Source organism: Odocoileus virginianus, chromosome 21 (genome assembly GCF_023699985.2).
Source record: "Odocoileus virginianus isolate 20LAN1187 ecotype Illinois chromosome 21, Ovbor_1.2, whole genome shotgun sequence".
In the NCBI taxonomy this organism is placed as follows: domain Eukaryota; kingdom Metazoa; phylum Chordata; class Mammalia; order Artiodactyla; family Cervidae; genus Odocoileus; species Odocoileus virginianus.
The window spans coordinates 38,526,938-38,553,028 of record NC_069694.1 but is presented as its reverse complement, the minus strand read 5'-3'; the positions used below and the strand labels follow the sequence as shown (position 1 = coordinate 38,553,028).

The 26,091-nt window shown below is 43.0% G+C and overlaps 1 long non-coding RNA gene across 1 annotated transcript; it reads left to right on the top strand.

Moving 5' to 3' along the window:
- The first annotated feature begins 293 nt into the window (after positions 1-293).
- Positions 294-24,977, top strand: LOC139030228 (uncharacterized). Its single transcript, XR_011482521.1, has 2 exons — positions 294-672; positions 16,628-24,977. It is a non-coding gene; the product is annotated as an uncharacterized lncRNA (long non-coding RNA).
- Positions 24,978-26,091: the final 1,114 nt, after the last annotated feature.

Here is a 26,091-nt window from a genome sequence, read left to right as displayed (position 1 = left end):
AGCTCCATCTAATGGCAAATCCGTGATTTTCAACACGGAGGGAAATTCCTGGTCTCCAGATAGAGGGTAAACTCCCCTAAAGAGATCAAGGAAACTGGGCATGGGCTTTTCTCAGTAACAATAAGAAGCCTTGGGTTTTCTCATCTGCTTTATCAGGGTTGACCTGATTGGGCTGACTGCTGCTCTGAGCACGGAGAAAGCCAACACAGAGGACAGTATATGCTTTCACTTAACCATGTCATAAAGCAACACCCCCCCCCCCCCCCCCCCACCGTGCACAGCTCCAAGCAATGTTCGCCAGGGGTTGGAGCTATCCAACTGTTCTAAAGGCCAAGTCAGATCAGAAAATTGCAGACTTGAGACCGAAGACTGCAGGAGGTCTCTCTAGCAGCACTTTACTGGGTTACTTTATAACAAGGAGGCAATGTAGAAACATACAGAAAAGGCGCACAGCGGTGGACATGCATGTCAAGACGGAAACAGGAAGAACAAAGACAGGATGCCTCGCCGGTCACTCTGCTGCTTAGAAGAGTGGAGAGACCCACAGCTGCAGCTCGCAGGGTGTCATCCAGTAGCTGCTGGAGGCACTCTCTGCTGAGTCACTGGCCTTGGCAAAGTGAATTGGCCAGACCGGGAAGGCAGGTGATGGAGAGAAAAAAAAAAGCCTGCTCTGTAAGTAGCAAGACCCTTTCTTAAGACTTTTTATTTAGTCCAATCCTTTCTTCTTTATGTTTCTTATATCTGAGCTGTTCAGAAAATACTGTAAATATATGTGTTTATGAACATCTCACATGATTGCAAATATGTCAGTCTCCAGGGAGAAGGAGGCCTTTTCTTCCCTCTCATTTTCCTTTCTCTCCAAACATACAGGATAAATGCACGCACACACACACATATAGCTGCTCAGAAAGGATTTATGGTTATGACTGAAAAAATTATTGAAGACTCCAACACCAGAAATGACATAATACAGAAAAAATGAGCAGGACTCCATCCTCAGCACCCTGGTCTCTTGTCTGCGACCACAGCATCTGATGTGCATAGAAGCACCCTTGTCCTCAGCAGCGAGGGTTGAACCACTGGAGGTGGACCCCTCCGGGAGACTTTGCCAGCTCTCATCTTGTGCCTTTATGCTTGATTGGAAAGACTTTCTATCCCATGAGTGAGCCAAGAACTGTTTCCGCTGAAAGACTGTGAAAGGTGGGAACGCTCCATCCGGAAGCAGCTGCTTGAGTTCCTAAACACCCATCAGGCCAGCTGGAGTTGCTTTATTATCTCTTTGTCATCGGGCTGAGGCGGCTGCCTATAGAGGATCCTGGCTCCTGAAAGGCCTGCGTTTCCAGGGTCTTTATTTACCCATAACAGTGGGACTCTGCTTCTCCAGGCAAAAGTAATTGATTGTTACAAAGATGATCTAAGGACTGAGGTGACTTCAAAGTAGAGGCAGGAAATGCAGTCGTGTCACTCTATTTCACATCAACCCCCTCCTCTAATCCAGGACTCCCTACCAGGGGTTTTGGCTTTCAGCTACAATTTGTTTGCTAAGATGGAAATTCTTGTCCCAGACCACCTTCTCTCCAAGGGCATTGGTGACAGTGTCTGTAAGGAATTCTGGATTTAGAGAAATAAGAGATAAATGCCTTCTGTATCCTCCTGTGGGCTTCCCCGGTGGCTCAGATGATAAAGAATCTGCCAGCAATGAGGGAGAGCTGGGTTCGATCCCTGGGTCGGGAAGATCCCCTGGAGAAGGGAATGGCAACCCACTCCAGTATTCTTGCCTGGAGAATTCCATGGACAGAGGAGCCTAGAGGTATATGCAAAACAGAAAAAGAGACTCAGATGTATAGAACAGACTTGTGGACTCTGGGAGAAGGCGAGGGTGGGATGTTTCAAGAGAACAGCATTGAAACATGTATATTATCTATGGTGAAACAGATCACCAGCCCAGGTTGGGTGCATGAGACAAGTGCTTGGGCCTGGTGCACTGGGAAGACCCAGAGGGATCGGGTGGAGAGCGAAGTGGGAGAGGGGATCGGGATAGGGAATACATGTAAATCCATGGCTAATTCATTTCAATGTATGACAAAAACCACTGCAATGATGTAAAGTAATTAGCCTCCAACTAATAAAAATAAATGGAAGAAAAAAAAAAAAGAGGAGCCTGGAGGGCTACAGTTCACAGGGTCGCAAAGTGTCGGACATGATTGAGCAACTACAAACACACACATCCTCCTGTAATGATCATATCGCCTCCCTGGGAAGGGCCAGATTGCTGCCCTGGAGGTATTTCATAGCACAGTGGGAACTGACCTTCATTTTGAACTTCATTTCTTTACCCCTCCCCAGAACACATCCCCAAATGAATTCATTCACACACAGGCTACTTTGCAACGAACACCCACACAGTGTCTTTGGCCTAACGGTAATCGTATGGCCCATAATCCTCTTCCTTCCCTAAAACAGAGGAAGGTGTATTTCCTCAATTCTTCTCATTCATCCACCCACAGAGAAGATTTCAGGTCGGTCGGGAGATAAAAGGCTCAGGATATGAAACATCAACATTTAAGCCCCATCATTCTTCCGGCAGATAACTGCCACTCTTCAACTGGGCTTGCCTGGCTGTATTGTCAGAACTTCACTCAGTGGCAAGTAACAAAGAATTGACCCCCAAATGACTTAAGAGCATAAAGATGATCTCCCAGAAACCTTTAGTTCATATTTTATTGTCCATGATGGTGTGGCTCTGCCACCCTTAATTCTGAGACTCCACAAAGCTGAGACTTTCAGTTCAACATGTTGTTGTTGTTGTTGTTTAGTTACTCAGATGCGTCTGACTCTTTGTGACCCCATGGACTGTAACTCACCAGGCTCCTCTGTCCATGAAATTCTCCAGGCAAGAATACTGGAGTGGGTTGCCATTTCCTTCTTCAGGGGATCTTTTCCACCCAGGGATCGAACCCACATCTCCTGCATTGGCAGGTGGATTCTTTACCACTGAGCCACCAGGGAAATCCCAGCACATTGTTACCTTGAACAAAATTAATAAGGAAGTAAGGGGCAAGACAATTGGATTTTGAGTAGGACAAGTTTAGTGATGGCTGCAATCTCAGCATCTATCATTGTGCCCAGAAGATAGTAAATTGTACATTTTTATTGAATGAGGTCTTAATATGTTAAGAAAAGGCATGGTCTAACTCTAAAATAACGAACTCTTTTCAAGGTCACTAATATTTGTGACTGTGAAAATTTCATGATCATGGAGGTAAGCATACAAGGCAAAAATTGATTTAATTCTTTTTGGCTCTTGCCCTTCTTGATGAAATTGAAAGAGAACTCAGAAGGTCCTTAACATACTTCAGCTCTCCCTTTAATAACTGTAACTCTCAGAGTTGCAAGGATCTTGAGATCAGCTCTTCCCTCAATAATTTTTATGAATCCCAAGGACAATGACTGTGATAAGCCTCTCAGTTGGCTCAGTGGTAAATAATCTGCCTGCTAATGCAGGAGATGTGGGTTCAATCCTGGGTGGGGAAGATTCCAGAGAGGAAGAAATGGCAACCCCCTGCAGTTTTCTTGTCTGGGAAATCCCATGGATGCACAAACAGATCTGAGATTGTTTCCGTAATTTTAAAGAAAATTGTCAAAAAGACAGAATATCAAGTGTTAGCATTATCTTGGGATAATGCTTTATTTTTTAGATCTTGATCATGGAAGAGTTTCCATAAAACAGAGGTGTCCAAAGGTGTCTTTGACTTCAAATGAGTCTTGAAAATCCAACTCAATAAGGAGTTACTTCCCCTGGATTCCAGGGACTGTCCTGGGCTCTGAGAATGCACAGAAGAATCATATACTGTTTCTCTTCCCAAGAAGTGTTTAAGCCAGTGTTGAGAGACATTTCTGATGTGTTGAGTGCTATTACAGATGAACAAACATGGTGCTGCAAGACACTTGAGTGGATGGAAATAGATCCACCTGGAAAAGGTTCTTCAAGGTTGTTAAAGTGCTCTGAGTTGGGTGTAGAGTAGGACTTTATCAAGTAGACGGAGGTGATGGAAAATTCTATCCTTTTGCCCTCAGTTCATATTAAAATAATTACAACAGCACAAGGCAAGAAAGAAATTAAGCGTGAAAGACTCAGTGTTTGGGAGAGCAGAAGTTTGCATTTGTATTAACATTATACTTTTGGAGAAGGTTATTAAAACTGTTCTAAGTTATAGTTATGCTTAGAAGAGTGGAGAGACCCACAGCTGCAGCTCACAGAATATCACTCTGGCACTTCACTGCCACAGTCCCTGGAAAAAGGAAAAAGACTGGTGGGGATTTTGTAGGCAGTGTGAACATTCTAAAGACCGAAGAGTTGCACCTTTTCCCCCCCGACTTTCCTTTTCATTTGATAAAAAATTTAGGCATTCAAAGTCACAGGCAACTTTCGCTTAACTTTGTAATGGTGGTTTGGGAACTGCCGTCTGGCTCCTTGGAAAACAGAACATCTCCCAAACTAAGGATTCTCAGAGTATAGCACTAAGTGATTTCAAAATATTTGAAAGGCTATTTAAAAATAAATCAGACTCAAGGGCAGAGGGGGTTAGGGAAGGTGGGACGAATTGAAAGAGTAACATTAAAACATATACATTACCATATGTAAAACAGATAGCTAATGGGAAGTTGCTATATAACACAGGGATTTCAATGCAGTACTCTGTGACGACCTAGAGGGGTGGGAGGTTCAAGAGGGACGGGACATATGTTTTCTTATAGCTGATTCACACTCTGGTATGGCAGAAGCAACACAAATATTGTAAAGCAATTACCCTCCAATTAAAATTTTTAACATTCTTTTTTTTTTTTTCCATTTATTTTTATTAGTTGGAGGCTAATTACTTTACATCATTGCAGTGGTTTTTGTCATACATTGAAATGAATTAGCCATGGATTTACATGTATTCCCCATCCCGGTGCCCCCTCCCACCTCCCTCTCCACCCAATCCCTCTGGGTCTTCCCAGTGCACCAGGCCCGAGCACTTGTCTCATGCACCCAACCTGGGCTGGTGATCTGTTTCACCCTAGATAATATACATGTTTCGATGCTGTTCTCTTGAAACATCCCACCCTCGCCTTCTCCTACAGAGTCCACAAGTCTGTTCTATACATCTGAGTCTCTTTTTCTGTTTTGCATATAGGGTTATCATTACCATCTTTCTAAATTCCATATATATATGTTAGTATACTGTAATGGTCTTTATCTTTCTGGCTTACTTCGCTCTGTATAATGGGCTCCAGTTTCATCCATCTCATTAGAACTGATTCAAATGAATTCTTTTTAATGGCTGAGTAATATTCCATGGTGTATATGTACCACAGCTTCTTCATCCATTCGTCTGCTGATGTGCATCTAGGTTGCTTCCATGTCCTGGCTATTATAAACAGTGCTGCAATGAACATTGGGGTGCACGTGTCTCTTTCAGATCTGGTTTCCTCGGTGTGTATGCCCAGGAGTGGGATTGCTGGGTCATATGGCAGTTCTATTTCCAGCTTTTTAAGGAATCTCCATACTGTTTTCCATAGTGGCTGTACTAATTTGCATTCCCACCAACAGTGTAAGAGGGTTCCCTTTTCTCCACACCCTCTCCAGCATTTATTGCTTGTAGACTTGGATAGCAGCCATCCTGACTGGCGTATAATGGTACCTCATTGTGGTTTTGATTTGCATTTCTCTGATAATGAGTGATGTTGAGCATCTTTTCATGTGTTTTTTTGCCATCTGTATGTCTTCCTTGGAGAAATGTCTGTTTAGTTCTTTGGCCCATTTTTTGATTGGGTCATTTATTTTTCTGGAGTTGAGCTGGAGGAGTTGCTTGTATATTTTTGAGATTAATCCTTGGTCTGTTGCTTCATTTGCTATTATTTTCTCCCAATCTGAGGGCTGTCTTTTCACCTTGCTTATAGTTTCCTTTGTTGTGCAAAAGCTTTTAAGTTTCATTAGGTCCCATTTGTTTATTTTTGCTTTTGTTTCTAAAATTCTGGGATGTGGGTCATAGAGAGAAGAGAAAAAAATAAATAAATAAAATAAAATAAAATTTTTAACAAGTAAGTCAGCGTAGCTGTTTTCTGTAGTAATGAAAAACACCCAAATGTTTACAGAATTCAAATTTGAAAGGCTGGAAAAAAGGTAAAGAGGACTGTGACAAAAATTTTCAGACTGAAGTCCAGTCCCTGCTAGGAGGGAATAGCTGTTCCTCTGAGAACCTGAAAAGAAATTCAGGCTCCTTCCAACCTGAACTGTCATTCCTTTTCCTCAGCGATAATCAGGGGAGCAGAAGGGAATGGAGCTCAGAAGTCACGCAGAGGTGGATATTACAAATATCCCAAACTGTAGTCAGTCAAGGCATCCCATACGGTTATAGGTGACCGATTAAACTGGGGTTTCAAATCATTGGGGTGCTTTGGCACTCTGCATATACTAGTTTGACATTTTCTTCCTTCCTAGATGGGTTTCCCTGGTGGCTTGGTGGTAAAGAATCTGCCTGCTAATGGAGGTGATACAGGAGATGTGGGTTCAATCCCTGGGTTGGGAAGGTCCCCTGGAGAGGGAAATATTCTTGCCTGGGAAATCCTTTCTAGACACTCCATGTTGTTGTTTTATTTTTTTAAAAGCTTCCATCAGTTTGGATTCCTCAGGGGCTTTTTTGTTTTGCTTTTCAAAGCTCTGGTGTGTGTTCCAAATGAGAGGCATCAAATTACCATGTGTTTTTCTTGAGAGGCTGTGTTTGCTGTGTTTTACAGCATATTTGCTGTGATATTACTTTGCTTTAGTTGTGGTTACGACACTGTATGGCCTGGTTTTTTTTTTTTATGTTTAATTCAATTGTATTTTATTCTCTTGCTCTGGTCCTGTCTTTTTGAAGGAAATTGGCACCCAAGCCAGGAAAATAGCTGTTTCCTCAGTGAGAGTAGCTCATACTCTCCTCTGGGAATGTAGGAAATGGAGCAGCCCTGGTCTCTCTGAAAACCAGTCAGGTATTTGCAGATAACCTCTGCAAGAAATGGATTCAAGTCTTTTAGGTTGATAAGTCTAACGAAGTTGCAGTGTTGACTTTTTAATTGGAATCACTGAAATGGTCTGCCCTCCCTTAAAGTGTTAGTCACTCAGTTTTGTCCGACTTGTGCAACCCCTTGGACTATAGCCCACCAGGCTCCTCTGTCCATGGAATTCTCCAGGCAAGAATCCTGGAGTGGGTTGCCATTCCCTTCTCCAAGGGATCTTCCTGACCCAGGGGTCAAATTTGGGTCTCCCACATTGTGGGCAGATTCTTTACCATATGAGCCGCCAGCTTAGACCTCCCTTAACTTGTTGCTTTATCAGAAGCTAATCTATCACAGGGGTAACAGATTCAGGACAGGGGCCACCCCTGGCTCTCTCCAGCAGTCCCCTGGAGGAAGGACCCCACATGTGGTTGTTCATGCACTTGAGCTCATCAGTACCTAAAGATTCACAAGACTACACCAGGCCAGGCTATAGTCCTGGCAACAGAGGGTGTCAGGTAGGGAAGAGGGAATCCTTCTTGACAGCAGCCATCTCTTCTAAAGGCATCTTACTGCCTCTGGTGCTGTGGACACTCTATTTTGTCATGGAGTGTGTAGACTGCTCTTTGAAACACAGATTTTCTCTTTTATTGAGATTAGGAATCAGGTGTTCATGAAAAAATTGAAATCTGCATCCCAAGAGATGATTTAAAGATTTATATAGCACAAAATTAATGTAATTTAGTCAACATGGTTAGAAACCCATTCATTCTGAGACATTCAAACGTTTGCTTGCCACAGAGATCTCTTGAATAGAAACATTTTGCATTATATTTTCTCATGATGTACAAAAATCAGATATGGATCAGATCAGACAATAATCAACCAAATAGCAGTTTACAATACGTTGCTACTCTATCTTAAGTTGTTTATTTGAATCAGGATGGTATCATCTTTAGGAGGTACATTAGATTGCTAGGATGGCCGTAACAAAGTAACATGGACTTGGTGGCTAAAACAATGAATTTTCCCATGATTCTGGAGGCTGTGAGTATGCAACCAAAGTGTCAGCAGAATTGGTTTCCTCTCTCCTTGGCTTGCAGGTGGCCATCTTCTCCCTGGTGTTCACATCACCTTCCCTTTGTAGTTGCATGTATCCTAATCTCTTCCTATAAGGACACCAGTCTTACTGGTTGAGGCTGCGCCCCTTATGGCCTCATTTTTATTTAATCACCTCCTTCAATATTTTATCTTCAAATAGTCTCCTTCTGAGTCATGGGGGTGGGGGTTAGGACTTCAACATATGAACTGGGGAGGGTTGGTGGAGGGGCACAACTCACTCCATAACAGGAGGTATTAGCAAGAACATATATTCACAATGTGCATGAATGTATTAAAGCATATTATGTGCCAGGCAATGGGACAACTGTTTTGCATACATTATTTTTCATAGACTTCTCACAATGATCTTAAATCTAGATTGTTAGAATCTCTATTTAACAAATGAGAAAATATGATTTCAAATATTTTCCTAAGCTATAGAGAAGGAATTGTCAAAACCAAACCTGTACACTCTGTCCAGACATGCACAGGTGAACATTATGCTCCTCTGTAATGTGTCCAAGGTCACAGAGCTGGTTGGCAGCAAACTTGGGTCTCCTAATTTCCAGGGCTGTGTGCTATCACACTCACATGTAAATGATATTAGACTAATGCACTTTTCACTATTCTGATTATTCAACATGAGGATATCATTTTGCCTTGCACTAGCTAGGCTGTTTTATTTTTCAAGAGATAGAAATATTAGTATGATGAGAACTTAAAAACCATCAATGCTTTGCTTATTAACTCAGTTAATTAGGGCTATTGAAAGAGTATATACAGGTAGGTGGCCTACCATCCTGGTTTTGCCTGGAACTAAGGGCTTTCCTCAAATTCATGTGAAACCTGAGATAGCCCCAGTTTTGGAAACAGAAAGCATTTCAGAAACAGAAAATATAGGGAACAGTCTCAGCAACCATGGAGTCAGATACTATAGAGAACCGGATTATCTGTTCAGACACAAATGCTAAAGGTTTCCTGGGAGATGGAACATAAATGGACAATGGCCAGACCACCTATTAAAACAGACCCATGACCCACAACCTGCAGCAACCTACCCAGGAAACCAACCCCTTGTCTGCAATAAACAACCCAGGAAACCCACCTGCTAAAAATCACACTTGCAGGAAGCCTGTTGCTATCTCCAGCAGCAGTTTAGGAAGCTAAACGATAACCTTTGTAACAATCAGCCCAATATGCCCGGAATCTGATTAATAACTGACAGTTTCCCTAATTTTTGTCCCTGCTTCCAACTTAGAACCAATTAGAGACAGTCAAGTGTGCACCCCTAACCAATCTCACAGGGTGGCCCACTTCTATGAATAGTTAACCCACCTACAGCTTCCCCATGCCATAGCCTCCAATCAGAGCCTAGCTGAAGCCTTTCTTTTTTGCACTGTGAAGCTTTCCCACACCTCTGCCTGCCTTTGAGTATCTGCCAAAATGCAAGTGACAGTGGCAAACTCCCTTGCTACAGCACGCTCAGAGTAAATAACCTTTGCTAGCTCTCATTGGGTTGTCCTTTGGTTACGTCCACATTCCGTCAACAGGACACATCTCTCGCTGTCTATCCCAGCATTCCACCATTTTGGTGACTCAGCATTTTGTCTCTGCTGCCACTGACAGCCTCTACCATCCTGAAGTCTTAGGCTTCTTCTTCTTTTTTTTTGTTTTAGGTCTTAGGCTTCTATGTACCACTTTACTTCTGCATCCTTCAAGTTCTCTTCCTTTCCATCTCTTTTTAAGTTAAAGGCCCTGAGAGAGCACTGACTGCAGTGTGCCTGGAACACCTAGGGAACGACCTTATCATGCATCATTTTGGCTCCAGCCTACTCATAAGCTGCTGATCAGACTATAGATGACTGCCTTTAGCTCAAAGGCCTGCCCTTGACCAGTTAGTGATACTCATGCAAACACTGTCACGTGATACAAAGCATAACTTATGCATGAAGGATTATTTCACTCAAAACCGTCTGTGGTTATGGCTTCACTTAAAGTGTATGAAACTGGCCAGTAGCAACAATCTCAGCAAGGGTTATATCTGGAAAAATGACATTCGATCCTCACTGAAAAGTAAAAATTCAGAGATTGGGTTTAGAAAACTATCCCAGGAAAGAGGCCCCTGCTGAATAGGGGGCAGTTAGGCAGGACTTTGTGTATCACTCATCCTTCCACTCAAGAGAACATCCTGTTTCAAGATTTCTATTATAAATTAAATCTGTGTATCTTTTATGAGGCTTGAGGTAGAGTTAAGAAGAGTATTGCTGTGGGCCACTGCTCTGTTCACAAAGGTGTTGCTTATATAAATTCTCTTTTCATCCTTCGTGTGTGATGGTAGAGACAATCACTGGAAATCTCTGGGAGCTTTCACACTTCCCACCAGCTACTGAATGACCAGATCAAATACACCAACATGTGTACAGGGGAAGTTCCAGACTGGGCAAGGGTAAACATCCTCAAGCAGTCCTGATTCTTTCCCTCCTGACCTTCACCCTTCCTGTTGCTATACTCCTGTCTCTTTCCAGCCTCCTGTCTGGGATGGCCCTTGTCATCTGCACAGAGCATCCCCAGCACATGGTACCCTCCTCTCCTCATCCTCACTGTCACCAAGCTGGAGAATGACCTCATCTTTTAGTCCATCTGAGGCGGGGGTCCTCTTTGACTCTAGCATAGAATTGACTGACACACAAAGTGGAGATTTCGTCCCTTAATCTGACTAAAGCGAATCCCATATGTTTTAGATAGATAATCCAACTTTTAAAAATCTTATTATTTTTATTTTTAAAAATAATTCTATTTATTGTTTTTGACTGAGCTGGGTCTTCACTGTTTCGTGGGCTTTTCTCTAGTTGCGGCAAGCGGGGGATACTCCCGAGTTGTGGTGTGCAGGCTTCTTGTGGTGGCTTGTCAGCACAGAGCACGACTCTAGGGCACACGGGCTTCAGTAGTTGTAGTGCATGGGATTAATTGCTCCATGGCATGTGGGATATTCCCAGATCAGGGTATGAAGCTGTGTCTCCTGCACTTGTGAGGCAAGCAGAAGTAATGCCATGGCAGACAGCTTAGATTAGGAGTAGGCCTTCCTACTTCTGGGTGATTATCAGGCCACCTGGATACAACCGATCAACTTAACACTGACCGCTGTTTGCCATTTAGGAACGGGGCAGAAACCCCCGGGAAAGTCCCGCACGCGCAAAAGTTTTGACCAATGAAATTGCTTTGCAATGCACTTAAACCAGCTACCAACGGCGTGTGCTCACCCTATAAATTTGTGTAATAGCTTGGGCTCGGGGCTCTCTGACCCTGCACCACTGCGTTGGATGCGGCAGGAGCCCTGACTCGAGTCAGCAATAAACTTCCCTTTTTGCGAGTTGCATTGTCTTGGAGGCCTTCTCTCTTCCCACTCGGGGATTCGGACATCAGGCATAACACACTAGCAGGAGGATTCTTTATCACTAAGCCACCAGGGAAGCCCTCATCTTTTTCTTTTTGTCCCTGATCCCACTCCGATTTGGCTAGGGTAAATCACACACATTTGGATGAGCCCTACGAAAATGTGGTATCGGCTCCCCCACAGTTGATTCCAAATGGCATCCCCAGGTTTGAGTCCCCGGCAGCTCAATCGCCCTGTCCTCGGTTCTGCCTTCTCACCGGCCCCTGGGGAGGAAGACATTTCTCGGTGTCTGTGTGCCCTCAGGCACTCTATCTTGGCCATCACCACTACATTAACTCCACTCAGCAAGGGCTCTGTGAACTCGGGGCCCTAGATGTTCCACCTCAAGCCCTCATCCATACTATCGAACTTGAACGATTTATTTGACACGTATTCACTAGACAGTTATATGCCAGGATTCACTTCACCCTCAAAATAAGCTTATCTTCCTCACCTACTATCCCAAGTTAGCATCAGGTCCTTGTAGTATCATCTATCTGCCTTTAATGACTGCTCCCATCTATTCTCGTTTCAAATCTGTATCAGTTATAACAGTGAAAAGCAAAACCTCTGTTTTTTCTTTTCTCATCTAGGTCTCCACTAAATTCCCTATTTCCTTTCTAAAGGAGGCCTTTAAATCTTAGCTTATCAGAAAAGAGAGGCTCTCAATGAATGACCAAACTCCTGTAAACAGCTCCAGGTTCTGCTGGGTGACTCATCACTGGGGAAACTCTGAAATGTCATTTTCTGGAATCCTCTAATCCCCACTGTTTTACAACAGCAAAAGGAATGATTCAGGGAAAGCAAGATCTATTTTAGAATAGATTTGACCTCTGGCACACAGTGTTGGCATCATTTAGACACTGCACCTATTTAGTGTATGGGGTTTAATTTACCCACAAGCATGACCTATAATTCTAAGATTTATTTTCTTTTGGAAAATTTCTTTTTCTGGTCATTTATGCTTTTGCAATTGTTTTAATTGAAGAACATTCTGTATTGCCACATTATTTTCTTAAGAAAGATTAGAGGCTCCATATTTTGAGGAGTCGACATAGCCAGTTAGCCAGCCAGAAATGATTCTGTGTCCACCAGTGTCAGCTGTGATGAGGGCAGCCCTGAGCATGAGTGCAGGGCAGTGGTAGTCAAAGGACACGTGTGGCATGCAAATGGTTAAGGGATACTTTCTAATGGTAAATAACATGAGTAGCCCTCTTATTTCTGCATCAACAGATAATAGCTTCTTGGCAATACCAGCAGAACAGTCCTTTAATTTTACAGGAAACATGACTGTCTACCTTGGTTTAACATTTGGATTTTCTCAGGAAACAGTGGGATGAATCAAACAGATTGTAACTGAAAATAAAGGACATGATCTGTTGAAGATCAGACAGGACAATGAATTTAAACCCTCTCTCTTACTCTACACTTCTTTGAACTTCAAAGTTATTTCAGTTTATAATTTTTAAAATGGGAGTAAAGTGTTCAAGAATAGACACTGTGATTCCTTAAGGAATGATATCCCGGGGAAAGTTTTTGAAGGTCTAGAAATGCCAAAATTAAGATTAGATTTTCCTTTTTGTTTAAACTGGTGGTTTTAAATCTTTCCATCCCTCCCTTTCTACTTCAATCTCTTCCTTTCTTTCTTTCTGTTTTTCTTTTTCTTCAAATATCAGAATAGAGCCCTAAAGAAATGAAATTAAATCTTGTGTGACTGCTTGTTATTTAAAATAGATGAAATTAGGAAAGCTTCATCAAACGTGTGCTTCAGGGCAGAACCCTGTAACTTGCCTTGAGATGGCTCAGGAGGTGCCTTTGTGGCACCTTCTAGGATTCTTTGAAATATACATATAAATGGGAACTTCAGGTAATGAGGAGTCAGTAATGGATTTTTGAGCTGAGAAGGCAAGCTTTTTCCTAGCTGTGAGCCCTCTCTGGGGCTTATTTTCTCCTTTGTAATGTGGAGATAATAAAACCTTCCCGGGAGGTTGCAACGATTAGAAACAAAGGACTTGGTACAGTGACTGGTGTGTAGGTATTCAAATAAATGTGATTGCAAAGTTAATGACCATGCCAGTGATAACAAAAACAGAGGATGTCCACGGGCACCAAGTTACAAATTCCCAAACTTCTTATGAGATCTGTATTTGAGATTGGATTCTTGGCTGATTCCATACTCCACAGCCACTATGAGGAGTCACCACCTGGGTACGCCTGGCTGGTCCTGGGTACCTAAGGATGCTTTTCTACCTAAGGACGCTTTTCTACCTGAGGCTTCCCGAGTTGTGAGATAAGCTAAGCTTGAGGCTGGCTCTCTGCAGGTTCCCTGGCTTGCCTCCATTCTGATCTGAACCTAGTACACCTGAGAACGAAGAAGCATCTACCTCCTCCCCACACTCAGCATGGCTCAGCTCTAAGAATTTTTTACTCCAGATGCATCCCCACAGCCAGATGAGTCCGCTCCAGCTCTGGAGCTCTGAGGAAAGCAGCTAGTTGCACTCTTATCCCTAAGACTCCCAGGTGTCATTTTTATGGATAAAATATTTTTGAATTGTGTCCTAGCTGTGTGCATGTTATCTGTGGATATTTCCCTTTCGTGAAAGGGTGGACTCACTTACCATTCATTTATTTATTATCAATACAACAGAGAGGTGAGTGCCCAAGAGGCGCCAGGGGTCTTCCCAGGTGGCGCTATGGTAAATAAAGCACCTGCAGATGCAGGAGACATAAGAGACCTGGCTTTAGTCCCTGGGTCGGGAAGACCCCCTGGAGAAGGGAATGACTACCCGCTCCAGTATTATTGCCCGGAGAATCCCATGAGAGAACCCAGCAGGTTACAGTCCATAGGGTTGCACAGAGCCGGACACGACTGAAGCAACTCAGCACACAGGCAGGATCTGTCAAGCGCTGGGTTAGGCAGGTACTGAAAATTCACTGACAGACCAGCCTGTCAAATAAATATTACATAAATGCTAGTGATATGTGCATATAAATCATGCACATATATCAAACTCAAAAGATATAGATATGTAAACTTAAGAATATATATATATTTTAAATGAATGTATAAGCTCAAAGGACATTCAATGTAGAAAATCAAAGCCAGCATTTAAATGTGTTTGTGACTTTCCAGAGTGACTTAGGTGGCGTGGCCAATGCCATCTGCTCTAGAGCAGAGAGACTACTTACCAGGCAACAGCAGCTGCCAGCTGAGGCTTCAATGTACTCTTTCAGTTCCCTCCAGGATGACCTGGGGTGACCACCCTTTCTAGGTAAAGAGGATTCTATCTCCATTTGACAATAAATCCTCAACCTGAGGAAAGAGATCTTCTGTCAGCCTGGCTGACTTGAAGTCACAGGAGGGTGGATTTTACAACCTAGTCGGCCTTGCAAAGGCCAGTCACTCAGATGGGTAAATCCAGCATGGTCTGTTTGGGATCAGATTGCTTGTTTCAGTGTTTTAGCACCACTGATGTGACAGGGGATAATATTTCTGAGATATTAACATAGGTACTCTTTCCTTGATATTTGAGATGAACTAAAACACAGTGGTAAATCCTTATGATGGGAGCGTGGACAGGGGTGAAGGAAGAGGTGGGCGGGGGAAGGAAGGAGAGTCAAATGTACTGAGACGAAGATTTTCCATTCTTGGAAAATGAAGATTTGAAATAAAAATTAACATTGCTATAGGAAAACCTTTTAAATCTCTCTCTTTGCATACCTGGCATTGTGGGAGGAGAGTTGAAACTGGCTCAGACACTTTCTGGGGATTTGGTCTGAAGCTGCGGTATCTCAGGGCTCACTGGCAACTTTGGTAAAATGCTTAATAGTGAAGGCAAATGCAAAGTCATTGTAAGAAATTTGGGAAATAAAAAAGACATAAATAAAGAGAAAAAGAAAGACTCATTTATAACATTTGTATCCATTTCCTTCCAGGATGTTATTTCAGCATTTTAGAAAATACAACTGAAAGTATACCGTATATATATACACACACATATACATATGTATATATATATACTTGTCTTACTATTTTATCTGACAATAAATACGGCATAAAGAACATTTTTTTCTGGGACTTCCCTGGTGGTTCAATGGCTAAGGGCCCATGCTCCCAGTGCAGGGGGCTCAGGTTTGGTCTCTGGTCGGGGAACTAGACCCATATGTCTCAACTAAGAGTTCTTATGCTGCAACTAAAGGCCCCACATCCTCAACTTAAAAAAAAAAAAAAAAAAGGAACATTTTTTTTGCCATTAAAACCATTTAAATATATTTTAAAATTAAATATGTCTTATTGCAAAATTAAATTAACACATGTCTATTTGTAAAAAATTTAGCAAATATAGAATAAACAGTCCTAACTAACGAGAGACAAGAACTTTTAATCTAGTTGGCTTTGAGCCATAGACAAGTGTTCTACCTCTAAAAACCTCATTTTTTTATCTTCAAAATCTTCACTAATGATAATATTTTCCTTACAGGGTTGTTATAAGATGCTTCATATAAAGACAAAATGTTTCTCATAGTGTCTGGCATATAAAAGGCACATGCATATAACCTTATACTAATTTTAAACCGAGCAATTTCAATCTCTATAAATTGTTCTAAAACCTGCTTTCTTAAAAAAAGCAAATAATATATAGGATCCTTTTCATATGTTAACAAACATCAAACTGCAATATAATTTGAATAACTACATAGTGGTTTTTTTAATATAACTATGACATATGTATGAAACACTTGGGTTACAAAGATGATTTCTAATGGTTGTATGATATTCCACAGTTTATTTGACACCTTATGTTGCCAACTGTATGCTGCCTGGGGAAAATGAAGCCATGTTAACAGTAATAAAATATGTTTCTCTGACTCTTTTCCAACTTTCTTTTCCTGGGCTTCAGGCTGTCTTCAAAGACTCTGTCTCTCATTTCTAGGAGGCCCCAAGGGATTCATCTTCATTCACTCAACAAATATTGAGCACATAGCATGTACCAGGCAATGCCCTAGGATGCAATAGTGAGGAAAAACAGGCATGACTGCAGCTATGTAGGTGTTTTCAATCTTTTGCAGGAAACCAAACCTTAATCATATAATCACCAGGGAATCAAACACATGCTATGTGAAGTGCCATGAAGAAAAAGCAGAGAGCCCTGAGAACAATGGCAAAGGGATTTGACCCCGGCTGGGCCTCTGGTAAAGTCTCTGAGGAAGATCCTATTGTGATGAGATCTGGATGTGCAGAAGCTCGCTAGGCCTGGGGGAAAGTCTTTCTGAAGCAAGAGGGTCATCTCTGGCAGAAGGAATGGCAAGGTAGGAGGGGCCTCAGCATGCTTGATGAACTGAAGAAAGCCCCTGAGGCTGAGACTTCCCTGGTGGCTCAGATGGTAAAGCGTCTGCTCACAGTGTGGGAGACCCAGCTTTGATCCCTGGGTTGGGAAGATTCTCTGGAGAAAGAAATGGCAACCCACTCCAGCATTCTTGCCTGGAAAATCCCATGGAGGGAGGAGCATGGTAGGCTGCACCCCATGGACTCACAAAGAGTCCCTCTCACTGAGCGGCTTCACTTTCACTTTTCTGAGGCTGTGAGTGTGTGACATATGATGTCTTTTAAAACTGTTGTTGTTCAGTGGCTAAGTCATGTCCAACTCTTTGCAACCCCGTGGACTGCAGTGTGCCAGGCATCCTTGTCCTTCCCTATCTCCTGGAGTTGCTCAAACTTATTTCCATCGAGTTGGTGATGTCATCCAACCGTCTCATCCTCTGTCACCCCCTTCTCCTCCTACCCTCAGACTTACGCAGCTTCCCTGGTGACTCAGGTGATAAAGAATCTGCCTGCAATGCAGGAAACCTGGGTTCAGTCCCTGGGTCTGGAAGATCCTGAGAGGAGAATGGCAACCCACTCCAGTATTCTTGCCTGGAGAATCCCATGGACAGAGGAGCCTGGAGGCCTACAGTCCATGGGGTCGCAAAGAGTCAGACATGACTGAGCAACACTTCCACTTTTTAAACTATGGATTTTATTTTCCAGGTATGGAGGAGCTGACAGGTCAGGAGACAACTGCCACTGAAAAGATCCTTACGCTCACAGATTCCAAGGGGATGGGGCAAGTGGGGAAGCCTGAGGGTCAGAGGCTGAGGGAACCAGGGAGGAAAGTGGGCAAGAGCCTTTGTTATGGTTTCTGTGGGAAGGAATGGGCAAGAGCCTTTGTTATGGTTTCTGTGGGAAGGAATGGGCAAGGAGGGTATGCAGCCTAGAATGGACTGGTTTGAATGGCTTAGCGCAATAGTGGGCTCTGGGCAACGGGGGCTGTCCCTGCTTGTCTGGTACCTGCTCCTGAGATGGTTAGAGCCGGGAAATAGTAACCCTGCACGTGCAAGGAGGTGGTTGGTAGTTTGAGCTCTGGGTTGATTGATTTACATTTGAAAGGTACACTCATGCAAGCTGTTTGATACCTCTAGAAATTGCCTACGCCTGGGATAGGAGTCCCTCCAGGGCCAGCAAGCTCCAAGATGCCAAAGCATCCAAAGTACAGAGTGAAAGATATGATCACTACAGTACTACTTTGACACTGTGACCTCAAAGGGGCAAAGTGGCTATAGGAAGGTTAGCAAAAGGAAGTAACAAGAAGGGATATATCTCAGTGTGTCAGAGAGACGTCAGTGAAAGCAGATCTTTCCATTTTTGTAGTCTTTTTGCCCTTTGGGCACAAATATGCAGCTGGACTGGATGTCAAAGCTAGGTGGCAGAAGCATCTGCACTCAGAAGTGTCCCAGCAACTGAGGTGCTGATGTAGAGCTAAGCCTGAGTACCGAGTCTCCTCATTGGGGATGTATTTTGGGAACATTATCTTTGCTTAAGTTTTTTTGTCAAATAGACCCTAGAGCAGTGGTTCTCAGGTGGGAGCAATTTTATTCTCCATGGGATATTTGACAATGTATGGAGACATTTTTTGTTGTCACAATGAGGTGGAAGGTGTTACTGCATTTAGAGGGCAGAGGTTGGGGATGCTGCTAAACACATTAAAATGCAAGAGACAGCTCCCCACAACAAGGTATTATCTATCCCCAAATGTCAATAATGCTGAGGTTGAGAAATACAGATCTAATATCTGCATCTGAGGAGAATAGGGCCAGGGTTTAATATCTTCCCTGGTGGCTCAGATGATAAAGAATCTGCCTGCAATGTGGTTGACCTGGGTTTGATCCCTGGGTCGGGAAGATCCCCTGGAGAAGGACATGGCAACCCACTCCAGTATTCTTGCCTGGAGGATCCCTGTGAACAGAGGGGCCTGGTGGGCAACAGTCCATGGGGTCACAGAGAGTCAGACACGACTGCGCCTAAGCTGTGACCCTTCACTACAGAATTTTTCATTAATAATTATGCTGCAGTGGATAGATTAGATATTAGTTCTATGAATCTTTCTTTTAATCTCAAGAAATGTCTTACTTTTATTCTCCCTGCTTTTTCTCTCCATTTCTATTTCTAGGGAACAAGACCTATGGAGCTTATGTGGAAAGAGTTACTTAATCTATTATCTCGCAGCACAGTTCCAAAGCCCTTTCAATGACTGTCTTATGTTTTGATTATTTTTGAGTCTCCCTATAACTTTATGGGATCGTGTCAGCTCAACAAGTCTCTAATGACTGCCCACCCCATGCTTAGCATGTATCCCGTCTCTCTGAATCTAGCATAATGCATGAAACAGTGTGCATAGGGATCTGGCTTGTGAGAATGTTATCTTAGTGATTTCTCCCAACAGCCCGTAATGGAGGGGCGAATATACCTCATCTTACACATGAATAAATAGAGGCCTGAGGGTTGAGTCATGCCTAGGTCACATGGATGGTCCATGGTAGATCCCAGATTTGGACTCAGCACATGACTTGGCTCCAAACCCAATGCCCTTCTTGCGGAACTCAAAGACTGCATCCTACTGATGGAAGCTGCAGCCCACCGCGACTGTTCATCCCCCAAGAGCTGTGCTCCACCTGGCTCCTTTAATTTAGAGAACTCCGTTAAGTTCACTCAACTTACCCTCAAAGAGCAAGCACAGTCCTGGATGAAAGGAAAAATATTAACCAAAGGAATAAAGAGCCCTTGTAACAGCTTGACTCTCCTCCACCAGAAAGGCTGGCTTTCAAAAACTCCAACTCCTATTTAATTAGTACCTTAGCCGAATTGCTCTAAGCTAGCAGAGATCAGTTAGGGATAATGACAATGCAAAGGGCTTGTCCTGATATTACTCAAGTTCTGCTCTACAGACTTCCTACTGGAAAATTAAACATTCTCACTGAGACTGAAGTTAGCTCTGAATTTATAGATGGTGTGGTACAGTTCATCACAGTAGGCCTATTTTTGCTCTTAAAAGGTATGTCTAACCCTCAGATGTCAGCTCCTTCCCCATCCCCTTGCATTTCCCACGTTGTCAGCAGTTTTTGAAAAAATAATATCCTTCTGTGTTGTATCCCTGTTTTTTTCCTTTATGCCCCTATTACCTCTCTAAAGTATGACATGAGCTAGCTAGCTGAATAATTTATGGTTATTAAGGGAGCTATCCACTGTGGTATAGCTTTAAAAATAAGATGCATAGAGCAAGTCACAGAACAGTTTAGAAGATGTGATTTCAACTGCGTTATAAAAAGAAAATACATTTTAATACACATAAAATCTGTCTGGACTGAGATAATGGCCATCATGAGGAAGAGAGGCTGAGGAGATGGGAGCGTTGTTGGATGTAGGAGATATTTACTTTACAGAGGTTTTAAAAGACCTAGTTTACATTTCCAGGTGGAATTTTACATGGGCCAAGGTGCCACTCTGAAAGTGTTAGTCACTCAGTGATATGCAACTCTTTGCGACCCAATGGACTGTAGCCCTCCACGCTCCTCTGTCCATGGAATTCTCCAGGCAAGAATACTAGAGTAGATTGCTGTTCCCTTCTTCAGGCGATCTTCCTGACCCAAGGACTGAACTCAGGTCTGCATTGCAGGCAGATTCTTTACCACCTGAGACACCGAGGAAGCCCCGCCACTCTGAAAGCTCCTGTCATATTTATAATTTAAGAAACTAAGTTCTGGATTTGTTTACTAAAGGTTGTAATTTAATTACAGGTCATAGAGACTCCTTATAAAATTAATTACTAGTCTTTCACAAAACTGCTTCGCACACTAGGGATCCATAGTCAGATTTCAGGATATCTATACCTCCACCAACGGAGATAGGGCATCTTTCTCGCACTAATGTATTACTCTTTTTACAACACCCAGTTGGCACATTTCTATTGACCTCTAGTAATGCTGATTTGGCTGGAAACAGTTACAACTATCACTGGGCAAAGATGGCTTCGTGTGCTGGATGTGCTGTCACTACCTGACCCAAACGAGCTAAACCATTCAGTGACTGATCACAGCTGAAAGCAGAATCAGTAAATCTTCCTAATATTGAACTCACCAAGCAGAGCCCTCTGGCACCACAAATGTACTAACCAGTTAGAGAGGCCCCCGGGGCACACCATTCATTTCGCACCCTGGACTATCTTTCTTCCTCTTGTCCAACTTTTTTTTTTTTTTCCCATGATGATACTGCAGTCTCTGCTGAAATTTAAGAAAGACTGAAAATCAGGGACACCTGTTGTAGTTGGAAACGACTGTGTTGTCTGTGTTGTAGTGGCCACCAAGCCTGGCAGCTGCACAAATGCAAGGCCAGTCAGGGTCCACTTCAATACAAGTGTCTTCTCTGTTTGGAGGAAAAATGCCAACAGAACTTCGGATCCGGGGCTGTTGCTCTGGTTTTGTTTTTGCGTTTGTTTGTTTTTGCAGAAAGAATATTTTCTAGTCTATCTCTAGATACACACACACACACACACACACACATACACATAGGTGGTTGGGCTATCAGCCAACTGAAAAAGTCAAAGGGCCGAATGACAAAAATAATATGCATATATATATATATAAATATATTGTCTTAAAACAGATGTCTATTTATTTTCCAGTGTCTAAAGGAAGGCCAGGTCCTGTTTTGAGTGTGGACACACTCTTTGGAGCTGTGTTGGTGCCTCTTATGGGTGAAACTCACTTTCCAATGCACCGTGCACAATTCCCAGGCTGAATCTCTTTAGAATGGAATTGGAACTCCAAGTGACTTAAACCATCTGAGAGTAGATTCCATCTAGATGTTTACAAAGAATTAAATTGTCTACATGTAATTTCATAGCAATATTACTAGTGACTTTTTAAAAAGTATTTCCAAATCATTCTCCTTAGTATTCACAGAAATATTCATGAAACTCGTTTCACTGTATTTCGCTGGCTTGTATAATATGCAATTAAAAGAATATAAAGGTGTGTATAGTCAAAGCTATGGTTTTTCCACATATGTATGGATGTGAGAGTTGGACCATAAAGAAAGCTGAGCGCCAAAGAATTGATGCTTTTGAACTGTGGTGTTGGAGAAGACTCTTGAGAGTCCCTTGGACTGCAAGGAGATCAAACCAGTCAATCCTGAAGGAAATCAACCCTGAATACTCATTGGAAGGACTGATGCTGAAGCTGAATCTCCAATACTTTGGCCACCTGATGCAAAGAACTGACTCATTAGAAAAGACCCTAATGCCGGGAAAGATTGAAGGCAGGAGGAGAAGGGGATGACATAGGATGAGATGGTTGGATGGCATCACTGACTCGTTGAATGGGAGTTTGAGCAAGCTCTGGGAGTTGGTGGTGGAGAGGGAAGCCTGGCATGCTGCAGTCCATAGAGATGCAAAGACTCGGACATGACTGAGCAACTGAGCTGAACTGAACTGAAAAAACTACGATCAAAATAACAAGTATAATTGGCGCTGACTGGTTCGGGGACAAAATCCAACAGATCCTTGAACCATAAGCAGCCCAGCTGGAGTTAGCAGAGGGGGTAGGTGGCTTGGGGAGTAGTCACGAGCACTGCCTGGTTCCCACTGACCGCATCGGTCAACAAGTCCACCTTAACCCTGGGAGAAGCTCAAGCATGGGTTAGTTTGTGGAATATCAGCTGTTCATTCACCTTTTTCTGGCTTTCCAATGCATTTTAAGCAGCATAACCCTTCTTTCAGAGGCACTCTTACACAGAAGAAGAGAATGAAGGACAAAGGGGGGGTACTCTGGGGGGCTTGCCTCCTCCTTCTCTACATCCCTTCTCTTCCCCTGAGATGGCCCTTGAAAAGCATCTGGAGCCCCTAGGGCTCTACGAAGCACAATATGAAAACATCCCACAGAGTCCAGTCCTTTCACAATAAAATGATAAGCTGAGATCTGAAGATACTGTGACCAGAACTCAGTCTTTCTGGTTCCTGAGCCTGAACATTTTCTGCTGCATTTTCTAACTTATTTCCCAGGCAACTTGAGGCTGCCACTCATGGGGCCTTTCCACCACCTGGTTATCTTTGTGTGGTGGCGCAGAGGCCAGGAAGGAGTGGAGAGCCATAGACTCGGCATGGCCTTGCTCTCTGCAGGGCTCTCTGAGCTTCCTGCCACCAGCATCTAACCCCTGTGAACTAGCAGGTGCGGCCACGATTTTTCTTCCTGACCTTTCTTCAAGGTTCCACACTTTGGGGGCTTAAGAGGTATTTTCATTGTTAAATGCACAGTGCCTGCTTTTGTTTTCAACACTGAGCTGGGTTTGGTCAGGAGGAGGGGGCGGGAGATGGAAGGGCATTCTAGGCAGAGCAGATGTTAGACACAAAGGCCTGGACTTGACTCAGGCCAGTACAGTGTTTCAGAAGCAGAAAACCAGAGCAGGAGCTAGAATCATGGAGGGTTCTGTACCCATGCCAAGGACTCTGGGCTTTATCATAAGGGCAATGGAAAGGTATTAAAGGATTGCAAGCAGGGGCATGACAAAATGAGACTTGTGATTGAGATGGGTCACCCTGTCAACAGTAGCAAATCGATGGTGGTGGGAGAAGGGACAGAAAGCAGGGAGACCAGAGAAGAGGTGGCTATAGGGATTCAGAAGAGAGATGACAGAAGAACTGCACTGAGGTGGTGACAAGTTGGATGGAGTGGAGGAGATAGATTCCAAGACATTAGGCATGCCTGTACTTAGACAGGACATGACTGCTGACTAGAAAGCTAGATTGAAGTGGTCAAAACAATTTGGGGAGCATGAAAGAGTGGCCCTCACATGTGATCAAACTTCAGATTCAATTTCAGGGACTCTTCCCAAACTTCTGATTTTCCTATCAAGGCTCCCAGATGTGGCTGATAGGCTGTTCACTGAACAACTCCGGGAGATGCTGCTGATATAGACCACGATGTGTTTAAAGCCTCTTGAAGTTCTGCAGTGCTACCTTCCTGCTTCCTATGGCTGTGCAAACAAACATTTCTAGAGATAGTCTACCCAGCTGCTTGAGAATACTATATGAGGTATACAAGTCCTACTAAATAGAAGAGGTGAAGGTAATGCAAGATTCTGGATGGTTGCTCTTAGGATCTAATGCAAGACTGAGACAGTCCTTGCTTCACACAGGAGCTGAGAGAGAAGAGGAGGGCATACGGCAGTGGGCCCTCAGGTGGTTGAAGAAGGACAAAGGAGGTGATACAAGGCAATGGCATGAGAATAGCCTGAGGGAACACTTCCACCAATACACCCTGGCTCTGGAACATAGGAACCAGCCCAAACAAGGACACATTGCCATAGTGCCCAATTCCAGGGCCCCAGATGTGAGCCACGGGAAACTTGGATGAACCTTCAGAATGGCCAGCCCTTCAGTAACATCTGCATCCACATACTCAGAAGTATTTCCTTTCCATTCTGTTTGGGAAAGGCTGAGGGTCCCACACCTTTCTCATAATTCACATTAGCCAATCAAGACGATAAATCTTCTAGAAGTAGGCTTTGGTTCATAAATTCATGGTGCATATGAAATATACAAGGAAGTAAATGAAAATGTGTAATTGTCTTTCACTTTACCCAACTGATATAATTCTGAGAAGTTGGGGTTTTACTACACACAAATCAAGTCAGAAATCTGTAAGAGATGAAAATTGCAAGTGAAAGTGCCACACACTGTTGATCACAAAATCAGTGCCTAATGGTTCCTGGCACGTGGGACCCGCTCCCTGACTGTTCACTGAACTCACAGATAAATGAGTGATGTTAACCAAGCGCTTCTACACAAATTATCTCATCTGATCCTAACCAGTCTGTGAAGTAGGTGTTGTTATCTCCGTTTACAGAAGAGAAAACAGAAGCTCAAAAAGGTTAACTGGCTTAAGTGTTCAAGGTCACACAGCTAATAAATGGTGTGGCTGGGACTCTAATTGAGGCCTCTTGATTCTTTCCACTGCTAACAGCTGTGTGTAAAAGCTCTGATCTGTGTAATTCCGATTTAAAGGAACCTACTGAGGAATCCTTTTATAAACAAACAAACAAAAAAAACACAATTAATGTATATATTGTCAGTTTTTTTTTTTTTTAGGTGTTATTTTGGATTTTCCTAGAGTGGACCTCTCATCTTGTAAATGTATAAATCGCTACTTTGCGCTCTTTTTGAAGATGGAGTAACTGAAGCACATAAGGTTACACAAATAGTTGGTGGGCACAAAAAGGAAAAAAAGATAAAAACAGAGTGCAAGAAAAAGAAATTAAACTTCTTAACTTTTCCTCTTTGGTCCTGTCTATCAGAATCTACCTCTCTCATATTTGGTAGCATTATCTAATGTTTTATTTCCTTTTCTATCTGGTTCAAAACTGAAAGATTTGTTTTCTAAAACTGGGATCCTAATTTGCTGGGTTGACTTGATAGATGAATAAAGTAGAAATTGGTGTATATGAAAAACCTCCCACCCCCAAATCACAAGTATTAAAACCAGTAGATGGAAGGAGTCATGAATCACTGAGGTTTTGAACTTTCTTTTATGTGAAAGCTAAAGTGATTGAGCTCAGTGGTGAGGGAAGCTGATATCAGAGAGCGTTACCGCTCAGATTTCCATGTCTCTCCCACCTGCATGTGGGCCTCATGGGCCAAAGTCAGTTTGAACCTTCACATCCTCTGGTGGTGATCTCTAGGGATCCCTCGGAGATCATGTTCTTGGTGCCTGTCCTAAACCATTGTTGAGCTCTGCACACTTGGTATGCTTTCTCTACTGATCTTTTTTTAGGTGAGGGTGAACTGAAGCACAAGGATCAGGTGCTGGCTCCAGAACAAAGATCTGTAATTTCCATCAGAATCGAAGGTGAACACAAACCAAAAATAAGGATGGTACCTTTACCACTGGGGGCTTCAGACAATAAAACAGAACACATTTTTATAATTATATCAGAGTCACTGCTCAGGAGAATCTGTCTATAGCAATGCAATGTCTTAATCTGATTAACCCAGTCCTCTTTTGCCTGGCGGAAGTCTCATATCCTGGACACAGTAACCTGGTCTATGGTGATACTTTCAAGAATCCCAGAGACCTCAGCTTTGTCTGTGGTTAAGCTTCATTTAGTCAACCTTCCCTCATTCAGGGCCCTTTCCCTCGAGTTAATTGATCTAAAGCGCTGAGCAGAA